This window comes from Solanum stenotomum, chromosome 6 (genome assembly GCF_019186545.1).
Source record: "Solanum stenotomum isolate F172 chromosome 6, ASM1918654v1, whole genome shotgun sequence".
NCBI lineage: Eukaryota > Viridiplantae > Streptophyta > Magnoliopsida > Solanales > Solanaceae > Solanum > Solanum stenotomum.
The window spans coordinates 37522899-37534022 of NC_064287.1; the positions used below are offsets into that span (position 1 = coordinate 37522899).

General features: G+C 33.6%; 1 long non-coding RNA gene and 1 pseudogene across 1 annotated transcript; one reads left to right on the forward strand and one right to left on the reverse strand.

The window, feature by feature from the left end:
- Nucleotides 1-390: 390 nt before the first annotated feature.
- LOC125867744 (60S ribosomal protein L35a-3-like) lies at nt 391-774 on the forward strand (annotated as a pseudogene).
- Nucleotides 775-9217: 8443 nt separating this feature from the next.
- Nucleotides 9218-10488, reverse strand: LOC125869219 (uncharacterized). The gene is made up of 3 exons (XR_007446784.1): nt 10340-10488; nt 9650-9802; nt 9218-9458 (listed from the first exon to the last, which is right to left on the reverse strand). It is a non-coding gene; the product is annotated as an uncharacterized LOC125869219 (long non-coding RNA).
- Nucleotides 10489-11124: the final 636 nt, after the last annotated feature.

Genomic DNA, 11124 nt, shown 5'->3' on the forward strand with positions numbered 1-11124 from the left:
ACAACCAAGTCATGCCTAATATAAGGCAAAATGGTCTGGTGGACCCTTGTATTTGTACCCGTTTGTATTGTGAACTCTTCTACTAACCTCTTTGTCATCTGAACCCCCGAACTTATTTAAACTCAACTTGTTGAACCCTTTCAACTCATCGTGACTCTCAATCGCGTTGATCTCACATTCCATGTCAGATAAAATTTGCCACGTCATTTTTTATTTTTATAATAATTTCTTTTTGGACAAAAAAAATCATAAAGTTTTGATGCAAATTTTATAAAATAAAATTTTAATTTATTCTTTTAAATTAAAATTTTAATTTATTCTTTTAAATTAAAATTTTAATTTAGGCCTCTCCACTATAAGGGATTTTTTTTCAGTTTACAGCTCCATAATCGAAAATGGTGAAGGGACGCCAAGGAGAGTGTGTGAGACTCTGTACCAGAGGAAAAGTTCTCGGATACAAGAGGTCGAAATCGAATCAGTATCCAAACACTTCATTGGTTCAGATCGAGGGAGTGAACACTAAGGAGGAAGTAGATTGGTACTTGGGGAAATATATGGCTTATGTATACAAGGCGAAAACAAGAAGAATAACTCACATTATCGCTGTATTTGGGGAAAAGTTTGTAGGCCTCATGGAAACAGTGGTGTTGTTAGATCTAAGTTCAAGTCCAATTTGCCACCAAAGTTCATGGAAGCTAAGGTTAGAGTTTTCATGTACCCAAGCAACATATAAGCAAGGTACCAAGGCGATGCATATGCTTGGACAAAAATGGAGATGGCTGAAAAAAGTAGGTCAATGGGTGAAGAAGAAGGGTTTCTTTTTTCTTTTTTAAGTTTATTATTTTACTCTTTTAATTTAAATATGATGTTCACTTGCCTTGATAGGCGTGTGGTCTCACACTCTTGCCAACTCAACCATATTAATGCCAAATAAGCATAGTCAATGGTCAGAGGGGTTTGATATATTGTGTTTTATTAAGTGTAAGGGTTGAGTTGATAAATTATTAAGTAAAAGGGCCCATAATATAAACTGATACAAGTATAGGGGTCCATCAGACCATTTTGCCCTAATATTATAGTAAAATCGGTCATATCCAAAATCACCAAATTAGCCCAAGTCTGAAAACTCATAAACAGAATATGACAAGCACGATAGACATGAGTGACTATGACAGAATCTCCAACTGGGGTAGAAACATGGATGGGGGCATCAAGTATATCACAAATCATAGCAAATTCTGAGGCAAATCGTACGGATACATAAGAATTAGTAGAATCCGGATCAAATAACACATTAGCCATCCGGTCACAGACAAGAATAGTATATGTGATCACTGCGTAAGACGTCTTTGCCTCATTCTTGCTCGGAAAGGCATAACACTAAGCCCTATCATCTTGACGGGCGACTTCCCTGCCTGGTTACGCTGCACCTCTGCTTGCGTTACCATTCTTCTACCCCCAGGGCCTCGCTGATTACCTCCTCGCCCACCTTGTGGACGCCCTCGACCATTATTACTATTTCCCGCAGGTACCACTGCTCTAGTCTGCTGTTGCGCGGACTCCATCATACGTGGGTGGGGACAATCTCTCCTCATATGCCAAGGTTCTCCACAGTTGTAACATGTACGATCAAAATATGGCATGTTGCCAGCCGAAGGTGCGGCTCCTTGGCTATCCTAAATCAAATTATGAGGTGGAGTTCCCGCGTAATTAATTGTAGAAGCGGGCATAGCGGACTGAATTGGCCTGGCTGCAAGTGTTGGCCTCTCTGGACCTTTGGAATAAGAACCTTGAAAGTTACCCGAGTTCTTGGCCCTTTTAGCCAATGTCTTAGCCTGATCGTCTCGCCTCACCCCCTCCACTTTCTTAACAAAGTCGGTTACCTCATTAAAGCTTCTCCCTGCAGAGGTCATAAGAACAGATAATACCTGCAACTCAGAATTTAGTCGCCTAATAAATAAACAGATCATTTCCTCCTTAGTAGTCACCAATTGGGTAGCATATCTAGACAAGGCATGGAACTTGGCCTCATAAGTAGCCACAGACATACCACTTTGCTCCAAAGCCATGAACTCATCCTTCTTGTGATCTCTCAAAGTCCTAAGTACATATTTCTCTAGAAACAGAGCATGAAATTAGGTCCAAGAGAGTGGGGGTAAAGTTGAATAACGATTAAGTTCACAATTCTCAATTACACAATTATGTCAAGTCAATGGTCCTCTCATGGAACCCAAACTCAAACTATTAGCATACCAGTACGTGGTATCCGATCTAATGTTTATGCCTAAACGTGGCAACCGATCCCATATTTATGCTGGAACGTGGCAACCGATCCAAGTTAGTGTGTCGGAACGCAACACTCGATCCATTAAACAAGCCACAATCACAATCACAAAGTACATTCTCATAATCATACAATCAAGTCATGATTCATGGCATTCATCATTCATCTATCCTCATTTACAATTAATGTGATCAATAATGCAACATTTGCATACATACATGTATCATAATGAAGCAAGAACAAACATACATCACACAATCATAGAATCACAACCATCACCTACCTCGAACAAAGCTTGAATCCCTTAAGAAACTTGATTCTTCCCTTTCCGAATTCTTTCCATTTGTTCTTGGTCTACAAACAATCAAAATAACACGAAAATCAATAAACAATCACTAATTACCCGGATTACTAACAATCCTATCAATCCTAGATCAAACTCATGATCCCAATATCCAAATTAGGGCTTTTTCTACCATAATTCTCATATCAAAACTCTTCCCCATCGATAATTACCTATTAGATTACGTTCTACGGATCGAAAAATAGATTCGGGGAGTGAAAATCTTACCTTTAGCCTCAAGAATGGTGGAAAACTGTCAAGAAAGGCCTCGGGTTCGTTCCTTAGCTCTCAAGTTCGAAAATTGCATAATAATGACGTTTTGGGGTTTATTTTCGACTTCAAGTCCCGTCTGCCCTGCCACAGCTGTACCACCCCGCTGAAGCGGCCCTGTGCTGGCGACACAAATTCCCGCTGTAGCGGCTTGCATGGAATAGTGAGCATATTTATTAATTCCAATACCCCCATTTCACAACACACCTTCAACCAATGACACTCTGAAACTACATGTTCATGCCAAGATCAGTTTCGGAAGTTCTACTTACCCAAATTCAATTCCATAAAGTCGTACGGGTTCCTTAACGACTTATCTATCTACTCATGTGATCGCATTCATAATTAAATCACCCAATTGCTACCAGATTTTCCTAGACGTCACAGACTTCGATTTCGTCTAAATCTGGACTAGGTTGGAAAATCTCAAGTTACTACGAAAAAGTTTTTCGGCCCAAAATTTTTCCCCATTGGCTTTTCTATAACGACGGAACCCGATCGTTACATTTTTCAACGACTATTTAAATTTATTATTTTGATATTCAAATTTAATTTTCAGTAATTTTCTTGTAAAATTTTATATAGATGCCCCAATTATAAGGTACAATAATAATTACAATATAGCCATAAAAGAAATATTTTTAAAAATAAAAAAACTTTTTTTTTCTTTTTTCATTCAAACTTTTTATTATATTTCTGTTATATTTACAATAAAGAATGAAAGAAAAAAAATTAAATAAGAATAAAAAACTCAAATAATGATAATCAAATAAGTAAAAAAATAATGCATGCGTGGAAAATATCAAATATACAAATAAACTTTGCTAGAAGGATCATATATACCTCTACATGAATTTTCTTATAATAAAAATAAAAAAATAAATTTAAAATAATATTTTTTTCTATCATTAGATGAAAATGTTATATTTAAGCCACTTTTGTAACAGTATGGTATATGTGAGCCAGTTTTATAATGGTAAGAATATATGTGAGACACTTTTATAACAAGGTAGGGACTTAGAATGTTTAGTAATTTCTCTAATCTTTTTTAGTTTTTCTAACACACAAAATCTCTTTCAAGAGATACTCTTCTTTTTCTTTTGGGAAAATGCACAAGTACTCCCCCAGCCTATGCCTAAAATTCCTAAGGCACACCTAACATTTACTAAGGTCCTATGACCCCCCAAACTTATTTTATATATAATTTTCTACCCCTTTTCGGCCTAAGTGGCACTATTTTGTGGGCCCAACGCGTGTTGACAATTTTTTCAAGGATAGTGCCACGTAGGCTGAAAAGGGGTAGAAAATTATATATAAAATAAGTTCGGGGGAATAATAGGACCTTAGTATAGGTTAGGTGTGTCTCTGGGATTTTGGGTATAGGTTGGGGGGGTACTTGTGCATTTTCCCTTTTCTTTTCTGATACAAGTGATTATTATACTATTTAAAGAGTTACCCCATTAAATTTTAGGAAGAGAAGTTCTAGCTTTCCTCATTTTATTTAGGAAAAAAAGCCTAATATACCCTTTAACTTTATCATATAGAATTGATATACCTTTTCATTTGCAAGATTAAAAAGGTTGGAGAAATTATTAAACATTCCCTCATATTTTATGTATTTGAAAAACTAAAAAGGTTGGAGCCAATAAACAGTCTAATAATCTAATACTCGAGAGTTGCCATTGGGGTGAGGTTGAAGAATGCCATATCATAACACCAATTAGCAATGCCCAGATATGTTGAGCTCCAAGAGTTGTAAAATGAAAGGGAAAGCAGTGCGCCTTACCTTGATAGTTACTGGTGTACCAACTGTTGAGGAATCAACTTCTACTACTATAATGATCTATTTCGTCGTTACTGAAAATATTTGTGGTAAAGATATACAAATCTCATTCGTCATAGGGTTATGATCAAATTTTTGGTATGTGAGTGCATTACTTATGAATTAAGGTCGTACAATGCCCCAATCACAAAGTTAGTTGAAAGTGCCCTTACCGATTTAGTTTTGAGCATTAATTTAAACTAAGGTCAACTTCAAATGACCATATCTTTTAGCTTATAATGAATTAGGTGGCCCATGAACTATCAAATTAAAGTTCTCCGAGTCTTCTTTCCAACTTCACCAAATTTGCGTCACTTGGAGTTTGAAGCAAAAGGTTATGACCGTTTTACTAGAGTTTGTCTGTGCTAAAAAGTTGAGGTTGAGGCCGCTATAGCGGAAATTAGGCCGCTATAGAGGAAATTAGGCCACTACAGCGGGCTGCACGAAATTCAAAGTTATTTTCAGACCTAAAACGTTATTTTACTCCCAAAACTCATCCAAGGTCATGCTTGGGCAAGGGAGGGGTAATTTATTCAGTTTTTCAGATTTTCTCCTTCAAGGTAAGTCCTTCCATCAATCTAACACTCGTGTGATTCTTTAGTCCTTAGAAAATATAGTTGTGGTCCTAGGAGATGGTTTGAATTCATTCTAAGGTAGGGAAAATCCTATTTTATGAGGATTTTAGGGTGTATGACCTTGGGCTAATCTTAAGGATGTTTATTCTTGATTTATTTATCATATATTACTTGTATAACCATGAAATTTATAATTCTAGGTGAATTATTGGTGGCAAAGCCTTGAATGGGTGGAAAAATCATATGAGGTTGGCCTAAGATTTGAGATTTAAATATAATCTAGAAATATTTAGGCCATTTGTGATTGATTTTGTATTATACTATTATTTTAGACCAAGAACAAACTAAAGTTTCACAAAAGAAGTCAAGATTCACGATCAAACTTCTGCAGTAATTGTTTAATAATAATTTAATATATACTTTATATACTTATATACCTAGGGGTAAAAGTGAAAGCATCATAATTCTTAACGGATTAACGGTTTATCCAATAAGGAATTGAATAATTCATCCCCGAACTGATAAGGAAATTGCGTAATCCATCATCCGAGAAATAGTTAATTGTAAAAAAAGTATCCGTTTCTCAATCATTTACTTGATGACCCAATACAAATAAGTTAATAAATTAACTTTGTAATTACTAACTTTTTTATTATGGTTAAATTTCAAGTACCCTTACTATAATGCTATATAATGCTTACTTACTATATTCCCTTAGTTAAGAGACGTTGAGAAGATAATCCAAACCTGAGAAGTTTTGGCTTAATTTAAACTAGTAGGAGAGAATAAGATGAAAACAAATTTTATGGGTGGGGTTTGCTTTAGGGAAAAGGAGATGAAAATAAATGTCAAACTTAAATGATAGGTTGTTGGATATAAAGTCTGAGGAGATGAGTGGATAACCCAATAAAGCACATAACATTATTGTAGAGAACTTATGGGCATTAATGTATCATTCAATCATATCCAAATAATTAACGTGAGGCTCCACCTTAATTATATTCTAGTAGACCAGTACCATGCTTATGTTTCATCATCATTCATGACTACTTTCATCTCAATTATTGTGAGATAGTTAAAATTTCTTCATATTTAATTAAACGGTAATGCTAAATGGTCAGAAAATATGGTCAGAATTTGACCAGAAAAATAAAAAATCTATTATATCTTTTTTATTTTAAAATAAATTAATTTTTTTTTCATTTTTTAGTTAAAAAGTATTAAAAGTTAAAAGTATAAAAATGTTCAAAAAGGTAAAATAGCATCAATAAAATACCATTCTAGTCAAATTCTGGCCAAGAGGATTTTTCCTTAATTAAAAATATTGAATTTGAGTCATGAATGCAAAAATAATATTGTTATGAGCACTATTGTTGCTCCCAAGGGTCATACAATGCGTGAATTCAAATTAATTGAAGTTAAATACAAATATCAGATGTTGAGTAAAAAATCAAATTAATACATGAGACTACTCCCGCTGATTCATTATAAGTGGTATTTTAAATCTGGACACATGACCCTTTACACTTTGTTTAGATGATTGTTATGTATTTGATTTATCATGTAGCATATTGTATAGTATTGTATCGTATTATTTTAATTAATCCTATATTCGGATAGATTGTATCATTTTTTGTCGTTTCATAATGTCACACATGCCCATTTGAAGGATTATTAAATAATAAGTAAATATAAAATAAGAAAAGGTAACGACACAATCATACTGAATCAATTATTACACAAAATGAGACTTTTTATCGGTACCTAACGATAAATTTAACGATACAATACAATAAAATTTAAATAACAATACAATAAATATTTTATTTAATCTTGCAATACAATACAATAACTAACAACTACCTAAACAAGTTGTTAAGAAATCTATTCACTTCTACAAAATAATAAATATTTTTATTTATTTTTAATTAAATAATACACACTCTCTCTCATATATTACCTATTCACATTACTAAAAAAAGTTGTCTCATATTTCTTATCCATTTACAAAACTCAAGATTGAATTGAATAATTTGTTTTCCTTTAAAATTAATTCTTTTAAAAGTATAAATATTGTAAAGTTTCAAAAAAGTTCTTCTATTATTAATCTAGATATTCATGGATAAAGAACATAAATCATTGTATTAAAAAAGGGTTAAAAGGTAAATTGATTTAAGAAAAATATATTTTGTATTTATGATTTCTTAAAGAGTATGTATATAAAAAAAAAAGAGACAAATAATATAAAATAGAATGGGTAGCTATTTGATATCTTTCTTGATTACATAAAATTCTACTTATCGAAATAGAATAAATTAGAAAGAAGACAATTGATACCTCCATAATAATAACGAGAAACACTAATACTTATTTTGAATCAAAATAAAAAGTAAAAACACCACTTACTATATAATAAAAAGAATAATAAATAATTACTTTAATTCCAAGTCAGTTTCGACCCGACTCCTTTAATATGTGTGGATAACATCTTACCTATTGTTTGCATAGTGTTGAGCACCTAATAATAAAAAGGATAATTTCAAAAGCACACAATTAACTAATTTATTTTACAAAAATAAGTTTAAAATTTACATTACAAATTTTAGCCCAAAATATAATAACTTATTTTTGATTAAAAAAAAAAGTATTCTTATCGTTATAAGAGTCTGCAAACAATTCATGTGATCTTCCTTTCACTATTTCATTATATTCTAACGAGAAAATGGTCTAAAAAACCCCAATCTATACCCGAAATTCCAACTACACACTCCAACTTTACGGGTGTCCTATTACCCACCTGAACTTTTTATTTCTCTATTTTATACACACCTAAGTGTTGACCTCAACACATAAACCAAATAATTAGGCTTGCGTGATTCCGCACGCTCGGTCCCCCGCCTCTTCAACTCCCATTTCTTGTTTTTTCCCTCATTTCCCTCCTAAAACGTAAAATAACAAAAAAAAATCCTCCTTTCTCATTTTCAATCCTTCTCCATTAGAAATGCGCTCTGGTAACAAAGAGCACAGGTTGACAGTTCCACCGAAATGGCCATAGCACCGCAGGCGACGGTCAGACGACCTTCAGACCAATGCGAAAATATACCCATGGAGGAGACGGATCTTCTCCAACAAGAATCACCTTCAAATTCCAACCACAGCTCCTCAAATTTGAATTACAATCCAGCGATCACTGTTCATCTTTCGGAGGAGGAGTTAAAGTGGGCGCAAGAAATTATTTCCCTAGCCAAATCTGGAGTGATTCAGATCGTTCCAATTGATGGAATGGAATCTACACCTCAAAATCTACCTAATACTACAAAATCACAACATTCTATCTTACCGTTTGAGAGATCTGCTCAGGCGATTTTGGGGGGAGAATCGCCAAAATCGCCTCTCAACTCAAACGGAGTTTCGCCGGCGATAACTGAGATTCAAGGGAAACAAATCACTATGATGGAATCCCCTCAGCCCAGCGCACCCAATCATGTAAGTAAAATCGATATGAACAGAGGTTGTAATTCAGGCAAACTAGCCGGAGCTCAGGCAAACAAAATTTTGGAAGTCAGCTCAAAATTTTGGGTCTCAAATTTAATTTCGACCAAGAAGTTTGCAAATTCAGCAAAATTCCGTGTTTGCATCTCACTACAACGTTGAGCATTGGGTCTGATTCATCCATACAAAGCTTATTCAAGTTTTCATTTGCCATTTTTAATGAATTTTGAGAAAATTCAAAATTCAAATTAGATACCTAAATAAGAAATTAGAGAAGATTACAAACTTTAAATTCAAGATTTGAAGTAGAAATGAACATTAACAACTAAACCCTACTTAATTTTGAGAGGAAATTGTGATTTTTTTATAAAAGGAACAAGGGTTAATGATGGGAAAGAAGAAATAATGGTTTATTTAAAGGTGGGGAAGATGACCGTTGGAGATGGAGGATTTTTTCGTCAAAATTAACCTTCTAACGCGCCTAGAGGAGGTTACGTAAAAAGAAGTCCAAGATAATTGCAATTTGCCTATTACACCCTATCTTATCCATAGTTCGGAAAGTTCAAGTTTGCAATATTTATACCATCCACAAACTAACTTCACTCTTCATCTGGTCATACGCCATGAGCACAACCCAACTCATTCTTGTGAGACAAATGCTTCAAGTAAAATCTGCAAAAAGAGAAGATCAAGTCAATCTACAAATGTCAGAAAAATGCACAAATGGAAAACCTAGTAAATTACCAAATATAAGCACACACTGTCACATGTATGGCTTTTAAAAGAAAAAACTCTAATGAAGTTATTACATTCTAATAAGATTGAAGTTGTTGATCTACAAAATAAAGAAAGAGTAACATTACCTAACAATCATTGATTTCAGATTTGTTCTCAGAAAATGAGAATTGTTTTAGCAAATGTAGAACCACATCGATGCAACATGTCAGTACTTCATATATCTTGAGATAGAAAATCTCCAACACTTGCAGTTCAAGATGCCCGTATGACAACACAACCTATTCATAATGAAGCAGAAATAAATATATGCTTTCCACCGAGTTTTTAATTTATCTATAATTACAACCTGTTCATACATGGAGCAGAAATAAATATATGTTTTCCATCGAGTTTTTAGTTTATCTACAATTGATTCATCGACTCTGTAAACTTTTTCCCCTTATTCCTTTCATTGGTAAAAACAGTAAGTTTAGCTTTTGGGATAAATATTTATCATCAACATTTGATCAAGATCAGTGAATTTCTATGTTTCAATTTTTATGTTCTTTTAAATTATAGCTCCTTCCAATGCTAGCACAAAAGTCTTGTAAAGTGTAACACACATATTACTACCATCATGGTCAAATAACTATTATTTGTGGTCAAGCTGATTTTGCACTCACAAAACCATCTAAAGATCTATGAAAGACGTGAAAAATGTGTTAACTATAAATGTGCTAAATTATTAGCACCAAATGCACGGTGCAATAACATAATTATACATTCAGAACCTATTCAAAGTAGTAAAGAAGATAATCACATTGAGAGCAACTTACTTGAAATGCTTTCCGAACCATTCCAACATGTCTTGATTAGCCTCACCAGATAATTTTACACCCATTATCATGTACCTCTCTCTTTGCCAATTCCGAAAAGTAAAATTTGATGAGTGTTGTGAAATCACAAAGTGGCCACCATGTAAATGCCCCCATTTTTCTACTCGCAAAGACAATGGATTTGTTCAATTTGCACATGTTTCCAGTATAAAAAAAGAATGAGAAAAAAGAAAAGATTTCAAGGACATAAGCAAATAACCCATTGAGAATTGCAGATTCTTCAAGCAAAGGAGTGTTGCCTGTCTCCATAGTACTTGAAAGCAAAAAAAATAATCATGTTATAGATTGGCAGGAGTGTTGAAGATGAAGGCATTTTTAAATTGAAATCGTTTATCTACTCCATTTGAGGAAAGCTCATATCTTCTAATACTTTTGCAATTAAGTTCACCATCTTTAATTCATCTGCAAAGTACTCATTGACTGAGTTTCTTTTAGTATCACAAAGAGTAAACTGTTGTCCACTCTAGAGCTTTAAAAGACATAAACCAAGCAAGTTTTCGCACTACCTTGTCTGAGTAAAAATAGGGCAAATAGGAAACTACATAAAGCTCACTCTTATCAGCTAAATATTATGACGACAAAGCAGACATTGAATGATCCAGTTTCCCGCATTGAGAACAATGAATCAGGTGATTTCAAATGAACATCAAAAATGCAAAGATTGCCTGATATATGGATTGTGTGATATGATACAACAACTCTAAATTACTCTAATTTCAAAGTCA